The 22,700-nt window shown below is 41.1% G+C and overlaps 1 protein-coding gene and 1 long non-coding RNA gene across 2 annotated transcripts in view; one reads left to right on the top strand and one right to left on the bottom strand.

Annotated features, from left to right (window-relative positions):
• Positions 1-22,700, bottom strand: part of LOC135214735 (actin-related protein 8-like) — a gene marked incomplete in the record, with an annotated part of 206,757 nt that overhangs the window by 96,242 nt on the left and 87,815 nt on the right.
• The window catches only part of LOC135214738 (uncharacterized), a 21,069-nt gene continuing 10,014 nt past the window's right edge, over positions 11,646-22,700 (top strand). Inside the window, exon 1 of the long non-coding RNA XR_010314457.1 lies at positions 11,646-11,853. This is a non-coding gene — a long non-coding RNA (uncharacterized LOC135214738). The remainder of the gene's footprint in view (positions 11,854-22,700) is intronic.

The raw sequence follows: 22,700 nt of genomic DNA, 5'->3' as shown, positions 1-22,700 counted from the left end.
TGTTAAAGAATATATATAATACCTTCATCATATGAAAATTCAAGTCATTTGATCAAAACTTTTCGTTTGATTAGCAAAAATCATGATTTAAAAAAAAAAATTGGTAGAGTTTTCTCCGCTAATATGACATCAGTTGTATTGAAAATCATACCATAAAAACTTCTTTATATACAGAACAATTCTGTGTGGCAGAATTTTTATTTTTTTATTTTTTTATTTTTTATGAATTTTTTTTTTTTTTTTTTTAGTCTAGACACTCAAAAAATTTAAAAAAAAAAGAAAAAAAAAGATATCAAAATTCTGTCACACAAAATTATGGATTTTTATTCCTCTTTCCAATGATATCTTTCTCTCTAAAATTGGATAATAAATAACCGAGTATGGTTACCGACATGCGCATAAGTATGTTTTTGAGTTATGAGCTCCAAAGATTTGCTATGTAAATTTTCGCTTTTTTCTTATAAAAGTCAAAACATTATTATAATACTTTATTTGTACTTTTATTGTTGATTTCTACATCAAGGATCGTGGTCCTATCCCCTAAAAGTGGTGTTAGTACCCTCAGCGTGACACCAGATAATGATGTTGACGGCGAGACATGAGACAATGAGAGCAGCTGAAAAAAATTAATTTTCGTGTTTTTCTTTCAGCATACTCCTGGCCTTCGCTAATTTTGCTAGCCATAGTTGCTGAGTAGCCTTCTTGATCTTAGGTAACTTCGGCATTGCTATAAGTTCACTAAGAAGTTATAAAAACAACGTAAATAGCTAGTAACCAAACGCAAGTGCCTACGCGCATGTAACCGCTTTGACGTCTGTGGCGTAACTGAGTCATTCTCCGAGTCTCGCCTATAAATAACCGCTCTGAGCAGCTCGCTTCTCGCCCAGTATCACACTACCTTTCATTGCTACCAGATGTATGAGAATTTTGAAAAAAATCTTAAAAAATCGCTGTATATATGCAAAAACAAACACGCAAAAACGATTCTGTCAAACTCAAGTCATACAGACGACGCAGTTACGATGATGTCATCATTTAAAAACCGCTATATCTTCATTATTTGTGAAAATAATTGGGTGAAACTTCTGGAAAGCATGCACGGCATGTTTCTGCATAGATACAAGTAATAACTCTAGTTTTTTTTATTTTTTCAAGTTGACATGTCATCCGCCATAGCGGACGGTCCCCTTAATATCAGGGAAATTTTCAGTGTTAAAGGAATATATTCATGCGGATCAACTTCCAATGAGTATTATTCCACTGGTAGTGATGTCACATTGAAAAAATTGTTGTGACGTGTGCATGAAAAATTGCCACTGGGAAATATTGCCACGCAGATCATAACCCATGTGGGAGAACTGCCACTGGGAACATTGCTGATGTGTGAACATTGCCACTGGGAACACTCCCCAGGTCTTCTAACCGAAATTAAAGATTTTTACAAAAATAATTATAATACATAGAAATCAATTCTTTGTAAAGATTCATTTGAATGATATCATATTTAGAAACTGACTTTATTTCAAGTATGAAATTGCCTTCTACAACCATTTATCACTGATGTTTTGTAAACTGGAAACTGGTTTTATTTAAACTATACAAAATTGCCTATTAAAACCACTTACAACTATTTATCACTGATGATTCTTAAACGACAGACTGGTTTAACCATTTTCTTAGATGTAAGCTAAGAAATACTATTACTTACTCATTTCATTTTTTTATATAGGAACAGTTTCAAGTTAAGACCCATAATGGCTCATGTGATAAATTGTTAACATGAAAGAGATATCCTTGTCAATGAATTGCAATTCTTGAATCATAAATACAGTGCAAATAAAAGTGGTACAATAATTTATTGGGAATGTTCTCAAAGAAGGCAAAAGTAATGCAAAGCAAGATTGCACACGAACGCACTGATAGAAAATGTTGAAATTTTAAAGTATGTTAATGAGCACTTCCACTATGCAACCAAGGATGTAGCTGGGGCCAAAAGTGTTCAATCAACTTTAAAATCCACTTCTGCAACATCTAATCAATCGAGTCATATAGCTACTAGTATCACAACCGGCTGCAACCTTAGATGAAGCTGCACTTCCTCAATTACCTTCTATAAATAGCATTTGCAGAAATGTTCGAAAATGGAGGTACAAAAATTCAAATTTTCTGGCTGTTCTAATGACACATACAGAATACGCCATACAACAATTTACTGTTCTCAACACGGGAGAAAAGTTTCTTCAATATGATTCTGGAGTTGGTGATCGGAATTGCATACTTATACTATTTACATCTGCAACAGGTATGGAAGATCTAAAGTTCAAGAACTAGGCTATTGATGGATTATTTAAAGTGACTACTGATTATTGTATCAACTTGTAACCTTTCATCTTCACAAAGATAATCTGAGCCTTTGTTCTCTTGCAAACAAATACAAAGGAACATACAGAAGATTCATTGAAAAAATTAAAGAGCTAATTGATAACTACCTTCAAAATATCACGATTGACTTTGAGATGGTCTCTTTCAATGTCCTAATACATTTACCCTACTGCTAAATTCAAACTGGCTGCTTTCTTCCACTTTTGTCGAAGTCATCTTTTAATGGGAATTTTTCTGCACTTGCGTTAGTGAAGTTTTTGGAGATTATCAGAGGATGAAGGTAGTATACCATCGGAATTTATCTCATACTTCGAAATGACTTACATAGGGGTATTAAGAGGAAGAAGAAACAACCAATGAAGAGATCAACCTAAGTATGTTCCCAGTTGCTCTTTGGAATGTCTACAGTCTAGCTGAACTATCTTTACCCCATACCGATAACTGTGTTGAAGCGCATTTTATAATGTTCTTTTCTGGGCTCAGCTCGTGTCGGCCTATGAAAGTATCCTTAATATCATTCTTTCTAAGCAAAATTAATCTAAAATTACCAGAGAAAAACAAAATTAAGAAAATGTCAGTAAAACTGACTCGCTCACTTTATAAAAGAAGTGTCGGTATGAGAATATGGGCGAGTGGGATCACTACCACGAGTCATTCACCATTTAGACCTTCCAACCTAAAATCCCCACCAGAGAGAGCGATACGAAAGGGTGATGCGGCCGCTACTACTACTACTACTGACGCCAAGGACAGCAGCGCCCCTAGCGGTCATCCTTAATCATTAGGCGAACACGTCGAGTGCATTTTTCTCTCGTGCCGTGTTTTTTCGATTTCTAACTTGTATTCATCATGGAAACGTGCAGCTATCGCATCGGCTAAGTTAAGTGCCTCATAAGTAGTATTTTACTGTTTTTTAGTCTTCCAGGGACCAGTATTTTCCTTCTTAATAGGTCATATACGGTCTCACGGTTGACTCGTGGCGGTGGCGGCATGCCGCCTCGTGTTAAGATTTCCCGGTCTCCCATACTGGGACATCTTATACTTTATGGGCTTACTATATCACGTTCATCGTTTATTACATCGTTTTCATAGCTAGGACAGCCCTTTTACCATTTCTCTTAGTTTGGTATTTAGGGCTATACTGTGTTTCTGGCCCAGCATCCCGGCTCTTGCTCTTCATCGGCTATCGCTGGCTCCGAGTAGTCAACTGTTCCTCGGAACAGATTGCCTCCTCCTGGGCTTCTTTCTCTTTTACTAAAAGTGTGTTTTTTGCCCCCTTTTACGATGTATTATTAGTTTTATTAGGGTGTTAGGCTAGCCTAGGTGCATGTACCATGTGTTGGTACAGTCTGGTTCACGTGGCCCATCCATGGTTGTGTTGCTATCGCGGCTTAGGCCACTTGCGATCACGTGTTCCATAGCACCTTACCCTTCCCCTTCCCTCCCTACCAGGTATAGGGAGGGGTCTGGGGGGACTCCTTGGTTACCATGACAACCACAGTAGCCTTCCTCCCTCTCTCTCTGAGGAGGCCAGGAGCTCCCTCCCAGCTGGGGTATAGGGCGACACTTGTCTCGGGAGGTACCGGGTCACCGAGCGGGTAGTTGTAGGGACGGGGAGGGGTAGGCCACCCCCCCCTCTCTCTCTCTCCCGCCGCGTTACGCTGGGAACCCCCCCCCTCTTGCTCAGTCCCACCCTTCCCCTACTGTAATGAACGGAGCCTCCGTGCAGCCGGGGGCCCCTTTGGTTTATAGTTTCGTCTGGCTCCGCCAGCGGGCGGGTGGTCATTACTAGTGGTCTGTTGCTTGCCTACTATATCCACTTTTTTCCGCTACCGGAGGAGAGCTTGCTCCTTACCCGGGCACTCTTCTAGTAGACGGGAAAAATTTATATACTTCGTTATAAATATAAGGATGTACCCTAATTTTTACGGTGAATTTAGTTTTAATTATTTTTGTGTACCATCTCCGTCGTTCTCCGTCGTGGTTTCATGGCTCCCCACCACAGCCTGGTTGGATAATTTTCTCCTGTCTCCGGCGTAGCCTTAGACAACTCCAACCGCCTAGTTACCATAACGTATTACGGCGGGGCTCTGGTTTAATCTAACTTTCACGCTCCGGCATGCAGCGGAGCAATTGTTAGGCTGTAAAGTGTGCTCCTGATACTTATGTATCTTTCCACTTACAGGCTACCAACTGTCAGGTCCTGGGGTGCAACGCGACTCTCTACGACCCCTGCGCCCATGAGGAGTGTAGAACTCACGCCCCGTGTGCCACGACCCACAATGGTATGATCGTCTGGCACCCAGAAGCCTGCACCATATGCTACGACCTTGTTAGTCAGCTGTTGGGGGGGGTAAGTCTACTCTTAGACTTCTTGGTCGCATCACTAATAACACTTAGTTATAAGCTTGTTAAACCCTGTCTCCGCCGCTAGAAGCTTCATTTCGCCTTCTCTTTCAGGCTGCCGCCGTGAAGGAAGTCGCCTTAGCAACCCTGAAGGCTTGGGTGGCGGGCTTCGGAAGAACGCCGACAAGGGCCAGCCATACATCCTCGATAAGAAGCTGGCCGTTCAGATCTTCCCCCGGTGGCAAGTCGACCGGTTATGTTGACCCCATCTTGGCAGCCCCTCTCATAGCTTCGATACAGCAGGAGGTGCAGCAGGCGTTCGGTCCGCCTCCACGCGGAGGAGCCGGTCCCAGATGTGGCGAACTTGGACCATGAACATCGAGCCTATGGCGGTAGGGGCAGAGGATTTGTTGGTTGAGGTAGGTGTGTCGGGCGCCCATAGGGGCAGAGGATTTGTTGGTTGAGGTAGGTGTGTCGGGCGCCCAAGGTCTTTCCCTTTCACCCCCGAAGGTGAAGGGACAGAGAGAACAGAAGACCCTCCACAAGACGAATTCTAAGAAGTCGTCGTCGTCTTCTTCAGCAAAGAAGTCTACGACTTCCTACGCTGACGCGGTGAAGGCAAAGCCGAGCTCTTCGTACTCTAAGAGCTCTAGAAGCAAGGCTTCTAAGGAGAAGGCTCGCGCTCCAGCCGAGCCAACGCCTTCTCCAGCCTCCACCGCATCCATTCCGGCAACGCCGGTTGGAGTGGCGGAAACCAGGCTCCTTTGATCCCACCGCCTTCTCGGCAGTGGTGATGCAGCAAGTGGGAGAGATGGTTGGCTCGCAGGTCTCCGCCCTCGGGACCAGGTTTGAACAGATGTTTGCGCAGCTGTCAAACACCCTCAGTCAGTCTGGCCAATCCATTCAGGATCTCTCTAACAGAGTTAGAGAGAATGAGGACCAGTGTTGCTGGGCTTTCTCAGGTTCCTCAGCCAATCTCCCCCGTAGCAGGTACTGGCATTCTGCAGTTACCTCCATACGAATCCCTACCAGCCTTCTCCATGGATAACTCATGGAGAGTGGCCGCTTATGCTCCATTCAGGACGGCATGATCTCTGTCCCGCGGAGTGTGGAAACTCGAAGAATTGAGGACTTCGAGTTTTATCCTCCTGGATTGACTCAGCCTTTCATTGGGTATGCTAGGCTGACCGTGGCTGCTCTCACTAGAGAGGACAAGATTTCCCGAGAAAACGTGCTGTATAGTAGGGAGCACGCACAGCGGGAATGGGTTCACTGCCTAGAGGATTGGGAGTGTACCAACACTAAGCTCCAGGCTTTCAAGAGTCCTTTCACTATTTTCGCGACGGAGGAGGAGGCTTCTCTTCCGTTCGCTACCAAAATAGTGGAAGCGACTCTTCAGGCAGTCCTCAAGGATGAGCCATGCCACAGCTGAGGGAAGCTGAGTCTACTTCTCCGCTCTTCCCAGCCTTTGGAGAATTGTGGGAGAACTTGCCTGCCACGTTCACGATTGGTAAGCTTAAGCCAGACTGCGCAATGGACCAGTTTGGCGAGAAGCTTCCAAGGGCGAGAAAGCTTCAGGGATGCCTGATACTCTGATTCAGGCTGAGTTCGATGCTCGAACTAGATTTGGGAGGTCCCTTAACTCCCTAATCATCACAGAAATGGCGGCCCTGTCTTATGCACAGAACCGCTATTCAAGATTCTGGCCAAGTCTCAGCTCCAGACAGTACAGACGGATGCTTTCGACTTCTTCCAAGCTAGGAGGAACTGCCGAAAGCACGTTCTGCAGGAGGCCACTATCAGGCACGAGCCTAATAGACTCCTGGCTTCCAGCATGTGGGGTGCGGACCTCTTCCCAGAGTCCGCTGTGAACGAGGTGCACCACGAGGCTGCTAGGCTCAACCAGAGCCTTAGGGCTAGGTGGGGCATCTCTTCCAAGAGGAAGCAAGAGACCGCCCCTGCTGCTGGTAAGAAACTTAAGAAGTTCTGGCAGAAGGTTCCAGCCTTACCAGAAGCAACAGCAGAAACAGCAGTTTGTTTCAGGCCGTCCCAGTTACCCAACAGGGACAGCCATAGACTTCAAAACAGGCTCAACCCATCCTCCTGTTGTCCCCTCAGTCTCAACCCTCAACCTCCTACGCAGTCTCGCCGGCCTTCAACTCTATGTATGAAAGCCAGGCTTACCCAGACCTTTAATAGTTTTCGGGGCTAGGGGTAGCAGGGCGAGGGGCCACTTTCGCCAGCGTGGCACAGGGAGAGCTGCAAGAGGAAGGCAATTCAGAGGAGGGCGCGGAGGTCAACCGCCCAACAACAGTGAGGCTCCCCAGTAGGAGGGAGGCTGTTCCTCTTCCGTCACAGGTGGGGGTTCAGCAAATGGGCACAGAGCATCGTGTCCAAAGGATTGGGTTGGAGTTGGATCAAAGATCCCCCTCCAATCAAATCATTTTATCAGGAACCATCAAAGGAATTGACAGATTATGCGGAGGAACTCCTTCAGAAAGGAGCTATTGCGAAAGTCAAGCATCTAAAATTTCAAGGTCGCTTATTCAGCGTGCCAAAGAAAGGCTCAACAAAAAGAAGGGTAATCTTAGACTTGTCAAAGCTAAACTCTTTCATTCGTTGCGACAAGTTCAAAATGCTTACCATCTCGCAGGTACGGACCTTACTTTCCCCGTGGGGCCGTCCACATCCGTCCATCGATCTTACAGACGCATACTATCATATCCCTATAGCCAGTCACTTCCGTCCATTCCTAGGCTTCAAACTAGGAATTCAGACGTTCTCATTCAAAGTGATGCCCTTCGGTCTGAATGTAGCCCCCAGGGTATTCACGAAAATAGCAGAAGTGGTAGTTCAACAGTTGAGAACTCAAGGGATAATGGTAGCAGCATACCTCGACGATTGGTTGATCTGGGCACCAACGGTCGAGGAATGTCTCAAAGCCACAAAAAAGGTAGTTCAATTTCTGGAACATCTGGGGTTCCAGATAAACAAAACGAAATCCAGACTTACTCCAGAGTCTCGTTTTTCAGTGGCTAGGAATCCAATGGGATTTGTCTTCCCACAATCTGTCAATTCCAGTGGCCAAAAGGAAAGAAATAGCCAAGTCTGTGAAACAATTTCTCAAATGCAAACAAACATCAAGGAGAAACCAGGAAAGAATCCTAGGTTCTCTTCAGTTTGCTTCAGTAACAGATATCCTCCTGAAAGCAAGGCTGAAAGATATAAATCGAGTTTGGCGATTCGAGAGCAAACGCCAAATCTCGAGACAAGTTGTCAATAATTCCACAGATCCTTCGCAATCAGCTACGTCCATGGACAAAAGTGAAGAACCTTGCCAAGTTAGTACCCCTTCAATATCCCCTTCCAGTGTTAACCATTCACACGGATGCCTCCCTGTTCGGATGGGGGGATATTCTCAATTCAAGCAAGTTCAGGGGACTTGGTCAGCTCAGTTCCGCCAGCTTCACATAAACGTCCTGGAAGCAATGGCAGTATTTCTTACCCTGAAGAGACTCCTTCCCCCGAAGAAGTCTCATCTAAGACTAGTTTTGGACAGTGCAGTGGTAGTACATTGCATCAACAGAGGAGGGTCCAAATCCAAACACGTAAATCATGTCATGATAGCTATCTTTGCGCTAGCAGGCAAGCACAGATGGCATCTGTCCGCCACTCACCTGGCGGGGGTAAGAAATGTGATAGCAGCCGCTTTGTCCCGGTCAGTCCCTCTGGAATCAGAATGGTCCCTGGACGACGGGTCATTCCAGTGGATATGCCGGAGGGTTCCAGGTCTCCAAGTAGATCTCTTCGCCTCACAAGCGAATCAACACAAGCTTCCTTGCTATGTGGCCTCCAACCTGGACCCTCTGGCTTATGCCACGGACGCCCTGTCGTTAGATTGGAATCAATGGAGAAAAATTTATGTTTTTCCTCCAGTGAATCTTCTTTTGAAAGTCTTGAGCAAGCTGAGGACTTTCAAGGGACTAGTAGCTCTGATTGCTCCAGACTGGCAAAAAGCAACTGGTATCCTCTGCTTCTGGAATTGGGTCTCCGACCTCAACGGATTCCCAATCCCAAGCTGTCGCAATCAGTACAAATGAGGACTGTGTTCGCTTCCTCAGGAATTCTTCAGACCCTAACTTTCTTTTTGGAACTTCATGAAGTTGCGGCTAACAAAGATGCTAACATTGATCCACAAAACATCCTCTTCCTAGAATCAGATAAAAGAGAGTCAACTATTAGACAATATGACTCAGCTGTTAAAAAATTAGCATCCTTCCTGAAAGAATCAAACACTACAACCATGACAGTTAACTTAGCTATATCCTTTTTCAGGTCCTTGTTTGAAAAAGGCTTAGCAGCTAGCACTATTACTACTCATAAATCGGCTTTGAAGAAGATCTTTCAGTTGGGTTTCCAGATAGACCTAACAGAATCTTACTTTACGTCTATTCCCAAAGCCTGTGCTAGACTTAGGCCTTCTCAAAGGCCTACTGCAGTTCATGGTTCTTAAATGATGTCCTCAAACTAGCCTCAGATACTGACAACTCGTCTTGTACATTTCATAATACTTCTTAGAAAGACGTTTTATTCTTATTAAGCCTAGCTTCAGGAAGCCAGAATTGTTTCAGAACTGTCGGCTCTATCCAGAGATGCGGGTCATGTGGAATTCCTCCCCTCAGGAGAAGTTCTACTTGCGCCGGATCGTAGTTTTTTGGCTAAAAATGAGGATCCCCTTGCAAGGTGGGCTCCTTGGAAAGTCATCCCACTTCCGCAAGATCCTTCTCTCTGCCCAGTATCAACTTTATGAGCCTTTCTATCTCGTACATCCTCAAGATCCTCAGGTTCTCTCTTATGAGAGAAAAGGTGGTACTTTATCAGTAAAAGGAATTAGACAACAGATCCTTTACTTCATTAAACAAGCCAATCCTGATTCATTTCCAAGAGCACATGATGTCAGAGGAGTAGCCACCTCAATTAATTACTTCCAACATATGAACTTGAGGATCTTAAAAAGTATACTGGATGGAAATCACCGACAGTCTTTAAACGTCATTACCTAAAGTCCTTGGAATCTTTAAAATTTTCTGCAGTAGCAGCAGGAAACATTGTTTCTCCTGATACTGTATAGTAGTCGTAGTATAGATCCAGGTCTCCTTTCTACCTACCTCGTCCAACATGCCTCACCCTATTGCCATGCTACTCGGATACTCTAGCCTTAGCCGCTAGATTCATATTGGTGGATTGTCCCTTATTTTTTTTTGCTAGGGACATCCACACTATGTACTATATAAGTACTTCAGTGTTTCTACCCTTATTTTTATGCTAGGGTAGAACACAATGTGTTTGTATATTATGTAAATATCTTAATTAAGTGAATCAATTTTGTTATTTGCCATTACATTACTGGGTATTTACTATGTTTAATATAAGTTAATTTTAAGTACTTTATATTGTTTGCTTCTTTATCATGTCATTGTTTTAGGATAAGTTAGCTTTAAGTACTTTGTTTGTATACTGTAATGTCCCTGATTCACTTATATTATATATCTCTTTTTTACAACTGATTTTCATTTGTACCTTATTCCCATCTTGTCTGTTTCTCTGGTACACTTTCATAGGCCGACACGAGCTGAGCCCAGAAAAGGGATTTGATGTAGGAAAAATCTATTTCTGGGTGATTGGCTCGTGTCGCCCTATGAAACCCACCCTGTCTTCTTTTACCCACCCTGCAGGACAAGATGTTCATAGATTAAGGATGACCGCTAGGGGCGCTGCTGTCCGTGGCGTCAATAGTAGTAGTAGTAGCGGCCGCATCACCCTTTCGTATCAGCTCTTTCTGGTGGGGATTTTAGGTTGGAAGGTCTAAATGGTGAATGACTCGTGGTAGTGATCCCACTCGCCCATCATTCTCATACCGACACTTCTTTTATAGAGTGAGCGAGTCAGTTTTACTGACATTTTCTTAATTTTGTTTTTTCTCTGGTAATTTTAAATAATTTTGCCTAGAAAGAATGATATAAGGATACTTTCATAGGGCGACACGAGCCAATCACCAGAAATAGATTTTTCCTACGTCAAAATCCCTTAACTAAATCTGTGGTGGTAATTTTCACCCTAACCTTTGGAAACTACTAGCATTGAAACAGGAGGAAAGCTTAGCTACAATTAAACGTGTTCAGTTTCAACGGGGTGACCCTTTCCCGAAAAATACAAAATATGACGACATTAATGTACAAGTAAAGAGTATTGTTGACAACAGAAGGCAAGCGCATCAGGCAACCAACCCTTTAATGTTGGGATAACAGTGGAAAAGAAGTTATTTTGACATTGTTAGTAACCTTCACATACTGTTTCCTCAATGAAGCCCACATTGCCTTGGAAATTTCAGGTATGGCTTGCCCAGTGATTGAGCAGGAATGGCTGTGGTAAATTTCAGATCCTCATTACTTCGTCCAGTTGTGATGAATCGTAGTATACCTATGAATCTTTCATGAGTTGGTTATGAATTTCTTCATACAAGTATCTTGTTTCTTAATTATTGGTATACTAATGAGAAAAACGCCAAAAAAGGTTCACGATCCATTCGAAGATAACTGAACCAATCTACATATAAATTTTTTTTTATCTATATTGCACTGCATGTTTTTCGGCCATGTGCGCTAATGGTACCAAGCATGGTCTACCTGGTAGCAAGTACCAAAGGAACTGCATATTTGATGAGAACAAAGTCTGTATAATTCCAATCTCTTTAGTATTCAACTGGTGACTTCAACAAATCTTGGCTTTCTTCTCAGAAGACACTGCAGTTAAACTCAATTTTAATTTCTTTTTATTGTAGTTTAAAGTGAAGAGATCAATTCCTATTCCATTGTTTCATAAGATTCCAAGTCATATGGAATTTGTGCAAATTTACTCTATCATGAAAGTGATGTGCTTACCCTTCCTTTATTTTAATTTATATTAACTAAATACCTTGTTTATATTATTCCTTCCAGGAACACATCAGTACAACAGTATACCCATTTTAGAAGATAAAACAGACTATGGAACACCATGGCTGACATGGAAAAACTTAGAGATAATTGATTTTACTCATTTTGGTGAACTGTCTCCAGTTCAGAGGTAAGTAACGAACAACTTACAAGTAATTTATTCTACATAAATAACAATATATGTCATTTATTATAGGTATTTTAACACACACAAAGAATAAAAACCATCAGCTAGCGCTTTGATTTAAAAAAAAAAAAACTTAATTACCTGGATGATTCTATAAGAGCTCATATTGGGAATTTCCTACATACCTGTTTATAAACTGCAAAAGATTTTTAATTTCTGGTTGTTTTTTTACAAACATTACTAATAACCCCTTGCTCCAAATTTTACAAGGAACCCTAGAAAGAAAAATGGCCGTTTTTTATAAGTATACATATACCACAGCTAACTGCAAGATATTATTACCTACATTTAGCTAGGCTATAAAAGCAGGAAGTCAGCCTAAGAGCACTAGCAATGCTGGGTAGAATCCATGTTTATACAAAAACTTCTTAGAAATTGCTTAAAATATATTTTACAGAAATGCTATAAGGTGTTCCCCCCGTATTCTCGGGGATGCGTACCAGAACCCCCCCTGTGAAATAGTTAGAATCCGCGAATGTTTGGAACCCCTATAAAAGCGCTAAAAACAGCCTATTTTATTAGTTAAAACTTAAGAAAAACCACTAAAAATTTTCATACTGCACACAGTACAGTACGTAATCATAAATTTTCATTATCTCTCTTCAACTACTAAAACTACCAAACAGTATAATAACCATTAATTTCTATTCTTTATTCTATCTTTACCTAATGTTTTTCTTTATTAAATGTATTGCATGAATAAGTTTTTCAATTTACAGCATCCTTTTACCAATATGTAGAATACATAGAGCACAAGGGGTAGATGCTGACCAATGGTAGGAGAGAACGATCTTAGGGCGGTGACTAGCATCAGGAACCAATGGGAGAGCAGGGGGATGGTGGCGAGTCTACTCAGTTGGCGGCACACGAGTTTTAAAATTGTTCTCAGTGGTCCGGGCGAATCTTGGGACTTTACAGCAACAACCTTTCGTAACCTGAACTATTTTCATATGTACAGCCAAAAAAATCTTCGTATTTGCTTTCGTAACTTGAATTTTTCGTAAGCTGGGACTTTCGTATGTCGAGGTACCACTGTATATACATACATATATATACCATACAATAGCATACACACACACACATGTACACACATATATATATATACAGTGGTCCCCCGTATTCGCGGGGGATGCGTACCAGACCCCCCCCCCCCCCCCCCCCCCCCCCCGCGAATAGTTAGAATCCGCGAATATGTTTGGAACCCCCCCTCTAAAAATAAAAAAATGCTCATAAATCTCCGTCCTGAACATGCAAACACCAAAGTATCCCTAAAAAGACCATCCTTCATCAAATATACATAAATATCCTATTATGGTTTGGTTTTTGGTTTGGCGGATAGTATCTTTGAAAATATATTAATACTGTTTTAAAGTAAATCTTACATTTTATGGTTATACATAAATACATACTATGTACGTACTGCCAAATGACTTAGTTACGTATGTGAAAATAATTCAGTCCCCCCATAAGTATTCAGTCATGCACGTTTTCTTTCATACTGTTACTATTTGAGACATCCATTTTCTTTTTACAAAGGAAGCAATTGTATGTGAAATCACAAATACCAAATGTCTACTTAAAGTATTATCCTACATCAAATATACCATTGAATTGGTATTAATATCATTTTAAAGTCATCTTAAACATTTTACCATTAGAAATATATAAACAGCCAATAGCACAGAGAGAGAAGAGAGAGAGAGAGAGAGAGAGAGAAGAGAGAGAGAGAGAGAGAGAGAGAGAGAGGAGAGAGATAACTCCTTACGGTTTCAATAGATTGAAATGAACGTCTGTAAGCAACTTTTTTCCCCTCCCATAAATACATATATTTCTCCAGAGAAGAGAGAAAGAGAGGACTGTGCAATTATGTTTGTCTGTCTATCGATTCTTTTGCTGAGAGCGAGAGAGATAAAAGGAAGAATAGAAACACCAAATGTATGACAAGTATTCTTGTGGAGAGAGAGAGAGAGAGAGAGAAGAGAGAGAGAGAGAGTAGAGAGAGAGAGAGAGAGAGGGTATTGTTACTGTTTAATCTCACGAAACTAAATATTATTTGTAAACTAGTGCTGTATATTATTTTATTTTCCATAAAATGTAGTATGTCCTTAAAGATACACTTATACATACATTTCCAGCCCAAACAGAGGGCGAGAGTTACCACACTATCTCGTGTGGCAAAAGAGAGAGAGAGAGAGAGGGGGGGGGAGGAGGGTTATCCTTATTTAAAAGACTGAAATGGATAGATTATTGTACTTCTATAAAATACTATAACATATGAATTTTGAAATTAATTATATTACTATAATTATCATTATGCGAAAATATTAATAAACATACACATGTACCATTAGAAATTCTCATCTCAGTAAAAGAGAGAGAGAGAGAGAGAGAGATGAGAGAGAGATGAGAGAGAGAGAGAGAGAGAGAAAATACGTGATCATGAGAGGGCAGCAGTTGTTGGACCCCAGCCAACTCTGCTTGGCTCCCTGGAAATCAAAGACGTGGGGTAAAATGCATTTTCTTTCATTCTTACATAATTTTATATTTATAAACTAAAATCTTGCTAATTCACTTTAGTATTTTCTTTAATGAATTTAAATTATTGCTGTTTACATTAATATTGATTTTGAAATTAGTAAAATCATCCAAAAAATATACATCTCTGTAAGAGAGAGAAGAGAGAGAGAGAGAGAGAGAGAGAGAGAGAGATGAGAGAGAGAAGAGAGAGAGAGAGATTATCGTAGCATTTGTAAAATACTTTCACATATGATTTTTGTGATTACAATTATTATTATTATTATTATTATTATTATTATTATTGTACGCTGGAAACAGACCTTCTTTCAAACAAGTTTTATTAAAAATAATGGCAGAATTCACAGAATTGATTTTGTACAATATTCTTTCAATTCTCCTTATGATTTTCCTTTCTGGCACGCTGGTATTATAAAGCAGCTGTCCAATGTCATCGTGCTGTAGGTCGTCAAACGGAAATTTCGGGCGGGCTGGTGTTATCAAAAGCAAAACTGGTTATCAGGGACAGGCTGGGGTCGTCAACAGGTATACAGGTGGGTTCGTAGGTCGGGAACAGGCCGTAGTCGTCAGGGGTCTATCCGGTATTTCTTGTTATTTCTTCTTTTCTGGTTTTCAAGGCGTCTTACATGTTTCGGCCACCTCGTTTGGCCATCTTCGGGACGGGATCGCTGAGTGCAATGGTCTGTGTCAGATGTATTCACGCTATTTATTGCATTCGGTTGGCTTGAAGAAACAGGTACCTCACTTTCATTGGGCAATACCTGTGACGTCACGAGCGATGTCATTCAGGGGGCCCGTTGCTGGTTGGCTGACCTCTTCGTGGGCGGAGCCTCCGCCTTAAATTGGTGATGGGTGGAGGTCCCCCTCGAAGGCGTGCTACCAGGTCGTCCTCAGGGCGAGAGCTTGAGCTGCGATCACCCTCAGGGTTACTAGGGACGTCCTCAGGATGAGAGCTAATGCTTCTATCATCCTCAGGATCCCTCTGGTGCGATGGTCGTTGTGGGGCGGTGTCTGCTGCTCTCCCTGACGCGGTGGGGAGGAGGAAGGTCTCCTGTGTGATGTTCAAACTGGGCTTCTCCCTCCCGTATGTGCAGCGCTTCTAAGATTTTGCAAACGAACGTAGATCGGGTGCCTGGTCGATAACTCGAAGTTACCGACGATGTCGTTGCGTCGGATTCTTTTATTATGGGCAGTCCTTGCATGATTAAATACCGCTCCTCCTTCCTGCGCGTGACAGGAGATCCTCTTGGAGAGGCGCATTGAACGTCATCCCGATGTAAGTTCCGAGGCATCCTCAGGATTGGGCACGTGTATCTGTAAATGACGTTCGTCCTCTTCAAGGGATCCTGCAACGGTGCGGGGTTATTTTTTGTTCATAATAAGTGCATGTTTTTTTACTTGTATAAAATATGATCAAGTTGATCTGCTTGTTGTTGTCGGTCGGGGTGGAAACGTGATTCCTGATTATTTCCCGTAGGGCTCGCTCGTCTTCTTTATACCGCCGATGGAAGGTGCCCTTGTAGAAAAAAATTAATTTTCTAATGGGGGTCTGGGTGGGGTTCCTGTAGGTACCATTCTCCATGCTCTTCCTGAAGACGTTCTGGATGCTTCGGTTGGTGTGTCCGTTGTTTACTAGGACCTGGGCTGCACGTTCCATCTCCTTATGGGTGTCTGCCCATGTTGAACAATGGGCACTAGCAGCAATGCCCTCCCAACACCAGTGCAGCACCATCAAGACATCGTCGACTGCCTGAAACGTATGGAGGAGAAAGATGCCCTGAAGAAACAGAAAGACCATTACAAGAAAACTAATTAACCTTAATGGAGGTAAAATACGCCTGCCACAAGAACATGACAAATATATTAACTTGACCACCTACACCCCATCCCACCCCTGAAGAAGAGGACATACTCAAGAAAGGCCTGAATTGCCACTTCATCTCTCGCCCCGTCCCCTTAATAAAAGGATGGAGATAGAATATCTTACGGAGACGATAATGAAACAAGAAAGCCTTGGGAATGTACACACCACCGACGCCTTCAACCTCTCCTCTTAGCAGAAGCCCTTACAGACCGAGGAACTTATAAAGGTGACATCGTCGATCGCCGTCTGCGGGATGCTGCTAAAAGCTTGAGAGAAAACGAAGACATCACCGTCAGGAGAGCCGACAAGACCGCAGCCCTAGTACTTATCAAGACTACCGAATATAGACAAAAAATCGACGAGATCCTCGCCGATACCACTAAGTTTCAACGTATTACTAAGAACCCCGTAGACGACATTAAACGCGAAGCCAATAGAATATAGAAACTGTCAACGCAGCCACTAACGCCTTAAACCTCTCTAGTATTTCTGGAGATTACAAACCTCGGGTACTACATCTACGGTGGAATGGTGAAAACTCATAAAACATGGAAACCCTTTAAGACCTATCATTAGCCAAATACAGCACCCACATACCACCTTGCTAAACAACTAAATACTATTCTCACCCCCTACATCCCCAGCACACATAGTTTGAAGTCGTCTGCGGAGTTTCTGCAAGCCTTAAGATCCACGCCCCCTGGAGGCAGTATCGCATCGATGGATGTAGAGTCGCTGTTTACTAACGTTCCTGTAGATGAAACCATCGAAATGATCCTTGAACGTGTCTACAGAGACCCATCCACCGACCCGCTTGAATATCCCCGAACACGCCCTTCGCTCTCTGCTGGAAATATGCACCAAGAAGGCTCCCTTCATTAACCACCATGGCCATATGTACTTACAAATCGATGGTGATAGCGATGGGATCCCCCACCCCTCGGGGTCCTGTTTGCAAACTTTTACATGGGCATGGTGGAGGAGCGTGTCTTTAGGAGCATTAGGAAGCCATCTATATACATAAGATATATAGATGACACTTTCATCCAAGCAGGAACGAGGGAGGAGATCGAGGAAATAGAAATAACGTCAAGCCTTCCACACCAACAAGCAGTTACGATTTACCATCGAATATAGCCGTGATGGCCGTCTTCCTTCCTGGACGTCCTGGTTGAACAGAAGGAGGGTGCGTTCTGATACACGTTTACACGAAGCCCGACGAACTGGGAATGTGTCTGAACGGCGAGAGTGAATGCCCTGAACGCTATAAGGACACCACCATCAGCGCCTACGTCAGGAGAGCTCTTTCCCATTGTTCAACATGGGCAGACACCCATAAGGAGATGGAACGTGCAGCCCAGGTCCTAGTAAACAACGGACACACCAACCGAAGCATCCAGAACGTCTTCAGGAAGAGCATGGAAAGAATGGTACCCTACAGGAACCCCACCCAGACCCCCAGCAGAAAATTAATTTTTTCTACAAGGGCACCTTCCATCGGCGGTATAAAGACGACGAGCGAGCCCTACGGGAAATAATCAGGAATCACGTTTCCCCGACCGACAACAACAAGCAGATCAACTTGATCATATTTTATACAAGTAAAAAAACATGCAGTCTTATTATGAAAAAATAACCCCGCACCGTTGCAGGATCCCTTGAAGAGGACGAACGTCATTTACAGATACACTGCCCAATCCGAGGATGCCTCGGAACTTACATCGGGATGACGTCAATGCGCCTCTTCAAGAGGATCTCCTGTCACGCGCAGGAAGGAGCGGTATTTAATTTCATGCAAAGGACTGCCCATAATAATAGAATCCGACGCAACGACATCGTCGGTAACTTCGAGGTTATCGACCAGGCACCCGATCTATGTCGTTTGCGAATCTTAGAAGCGCTGCACATCGGGAGGGAGAAGCCCAGTTTGAACATCACACAGGAGACCTTCCTCCTCCCCACCGCCGTCAGGAGAGCAGCAGACACCGCCCCACAACGACCATCGCACCAGAGGATCCTGAGGATGATAGAAGCATTAGCTCTCATCCTGAGACGTCCCTAGTAACTGAGGGTGATCGCAGCTCAAGCTCTCGCCCTGAGGACGACCTGGTAGCAAGCCCTTCGAGGGGACCTCCACCATCACCAATAAGGATGAGGCTCCGCCCACGAAGAGGACAGCCAAACCAGCAACGGGCCCCCTGATGACATCGCTCGTGACGTCACAGGTATTGCCCAATGAAAAGTGGAGGTACCTGTTTCTTCAAGCCAACCGAATGCAATAAATAGCGTGAATACATCTGACACAGACCATTGCACTCAGCGATCCCGTCCCGAAGATGGCCAAACGAGGTGGCCGAAACATGTAGACGCCTTGAAAACCAGAAAAGAAGAAATAACAAGAAATACCGGATAGACCCTGACGACTACGGCCTGTTCCCGACCTACGAAACCCACCTGTATACCTGTTGACGACCCCAGCCTGTCCCTGATAACCAGTTTTGCTTTTGATAACACCAGCCCGCCCGAAATTTCCGTTGACGACCTACAGCACGATGAACATTGGACAGCTGCTTTATAATACCAGCGTGCCAGAAAGGAAAATCATAAGGAGCATTGAAAGAATATTGTACAAAATCAATTCTGTGAATTCTGCCATTATTTTTAATAAAACATATTATTATTATTATTATTATTATTATCATATAAAAATATTAATAAACATATTATACATATGTGTACCATAAAAATCTCTCATCTCAGTAGAGAGAGAGAGAGAGAGAGAGAGAGAGAGAAGAGAGAGAGAGAGAGGAGAGAGAGAGAGAGAGAGAGAGTTCGAAAGAAAGATGCGTGAAGACTGGGATTTCCTTCATCTTACATAATGTTTAAATTTATAAACTAAAATCTTACTAATTCAATGTAGTATTTTCTTTCTTGAAGTAATTGCTCTTTACATTAATATTAATATTAGAAAAATTAGTAAATCATTATCACACAAAAAGCATACATCCCGGTAAGGGAGAGAGAGAGAATTATTAGTTATTATGTGATATCATGTAATCTTATTAAAACTTACTAATACAGTATTGATCAATAATTAATATTTTTAAAATCAGTAAATTCGTTTTTTTGTATCATAAAAATGTATTAGGCATGAAAAATAACATCAAAATACACTAATTAGTGATTATTATCGTCGGAAAATCCCGCGAATAGGTGAAATCACCGCAAATAATGGTTAGATATGGTTCCCCGATAAAAAAAATCCGCGAATCAATGAGTCCCCGAAATCCGGATGAACGCGGAATACGGGGGGCCCATTGTATGTATATATTCGTATGTATGAGGATATGTATGTATGTATGTATGTATGTAGTATGTATGTATGTATGTATGTATGTATATGTATATGTTATGTATATTGTATATGTATATGTATATGTATATGTATATGTATATATATATATAATATATAAGATATATATATATTATTATATATATATATATATATATATATGTATATATTATATATATATATTATATATATATAAATAATAATATATAATATAATATTATAATATAATAATATATAATATAAATAATAATAATATAATATATATATAAAATAATTATATTATCTTAATATATATAATTAATATATAAATTAAAATAATATATATAATATATATATATAATTATATTATTATCTATAATATATTACCCGTAATTATATAACAATTGGGCCCCCCGTATTAATGGGGACGCATACAGTCGGCACCCCCCCCCCCCCCCCCGTTAGAACCCGCAAATAGTTGGACCCCTATAAAATGCTTAAAAACCTACCTATTTTGTTAGTTAAACTCAAGGAAAACCCACAAAAATAAAAATTTTTATACCTGGCTTTTTAATAGTTTTATCACAAAAAGTGCATTTTAAGATGAAATGATAAAAAAAAAAAAAAAAAAAAAAAAAAAAAAAGGAATTTATAGGAATTTCTCATAGAAAAATACCGCAAATATGTGAATTTTCCATGAATAATGCGGGGAAATATTCCCGAGAGAAATTCGCAAATGTGAGAGTCCGCGAATCCAGAGAACGCGAATACGGGGTGTCCACTGTATATGTATATATATATGTATATGTATATATATATATACACACACACACACATATATATCTATATATATATATATATATATATATATATATATATATATATATATATATATATATATATATATATATATAATATTATGTATGTATAACAATCATTCAAGACCAATTTCGTTGGCAAGAAACACATACAGTATCCTACTTGAATGTACAAGCTGGCATATACCTCTATACTTCTGAAGAAACAACTGTCAACAGGTACAAAGTCCCAGATTAGGTGCCATCCTGGGTCAAATAAGTATGGTACTGGTGTTGAACTAGTAATCGTATGTGTAGACCTTCCTGCTGAGGCTAGTAGATTGCTTGGAGGCCTAGGATCTGAGATGTCATTTCCTAACATGTGAGGTCACCAAAGGCATCCATCTAAACCCAGCCTGGGAATTTCCAAAACTTCAAGCTCTCCAGCAAGAATCTAAGTAGGAGGTAACAAGATAATCTTCTGAGGCTATGAATGGACAAACTTCCAGTAGAGTAACTATTTACTATAATTCTGCGAGTTACAGTTAAGAATTATCTTGAGGTGTTTGGCATTTCATACCAGTTTCCTGGATTTAGGGATTCATTACAACAGCTTGTTCAAGGATGATAACCTCTTGTCCTGTGGAGCAAGAAGCTTGGCTTCCATGGTAAGTAGCACCTCGACACATCTGGATCTCATGAAATAGCATAAGGCCCGACTTCTTACAGATGATTAGGAGATAAGAGTCTGAGGTATTGGCAAACCTGACAAAGACAAACAGATGTCTAAAATGTGTTTCAGTTACTGCAACACCCACATTGTCTTTAAAGTCCATATCAATTTAGTGTGACCATACTGTCACTGGTGTCAATGAACTGTAATGACTCAGGATCCCCTGCAATAATCAAACATGGAAATAAAAACTATGAAACTCTTTCCACTGATGAAGCTGAGACTTTGTAGATATGGGACTATTCATCTTTGAAGTCCATGGATATTAAAACACTGAAGAACTGTCACACTTACTTCTGCATCCCCGTCCTAAAGTAGTTTTTCATATAAACCTAATCAGCTGACAAATGATAATGAAGGGTGTCTAGCCCTACTGCTCTCTCTAATGTGAGCAATGGACTATTGAAACCATCTCTCATGTTTTTTAAAACTCTTTATAGTATAAAAAGTCCAGCTTTGCAATTCAAAGCCTAGAAAATCTTATATTTACAAGAGAGTAAATATTCATGACTGCTGCCCTGCAGCAAACAACGAGTAAAGAGGCAGTCACATATTAGTCATACCTTCTTCAGGGTAGTAGCAGGTTAAACACACTAACCACAGTCATGGTGGGTTGCCTGTGCTGGAGTCCCTCCTGACTTAGATAGATAGATAGATAGATAGATATAGTACATACATACACACACATATATAATATATATATATATATATATATATATATATATATATATATATTATTATATATATTATTGATATATATGATACTGTATATATATATGTATGTATATATATATGTATAATATATATATGTATATATATATATAATATATATATATATATATATATATATATATATATATATATATATATATAGGCAGTCCTCGGTTAAGGGCAGACATGCTTAATGGCGATCTGCTTTTATGGCGCTTCTCTAGCACCATAAAATTGACAATTTATGGCGCCAAATATGGCCAAGTTTCGGTTATTGGTGCCATTACGTGCCATTAAGCGCCATAAATCGCCGAGTTTTGGTTAATGGAGGTTTTTGTTTATCAACATCCTGCCGAGAACAGAAACCCCACTGATATCTGGGGACTGCCTATAAATATATAATGATATAATTACATATATATATACAGTGGGCCCCCTTATTCGCGTACTCCACATTCGCGGACTCACTGATTCATGGATTTCTCTCTGGACCATATCTACCCATTAGTTGCGGGGAATTAGTCTATTCACGGGTTTTCCAACAATAAATAGTCACTAATTATTGTATTTTGATGTTATTTTCATGCCTAAATACATTTTTATGATACAAAAATGATTGACTAATTTTAGAATATTAATACTAATCAATACTGTATTAATAAGTTTAATAAGATTAAATTATATCACATAATAACAATAATAATTCTCTCACTCTCTCTCATCACAGCACACTTAGTTTTCAAGATTAAGAGTTCATTTTTGGCTCCTTTTTTTGTCATTGTCTGAAGTTTAGTATGCAACCATCAGAAATGAAAGAAA

The sequence above is a fragment of the Macrobrachium nipponense genome, chromosome 46, assembly GCF_015104395.2.
Source record: "Macrobrachium nipponense isolate FS-2020 chromosome 46, ASM1510439v2, whole genome shotgun sequence".
Lineage (NCBI taxonomy): Eukaryota > Metazoa > Arthropoda > Malacostraca > Decapoda > Palaemonidae > Macrobrachium > Macrobrachium nipponense.
This window is presented reverse-complemented; position numbering and strand designations above follow the sequence as displayed.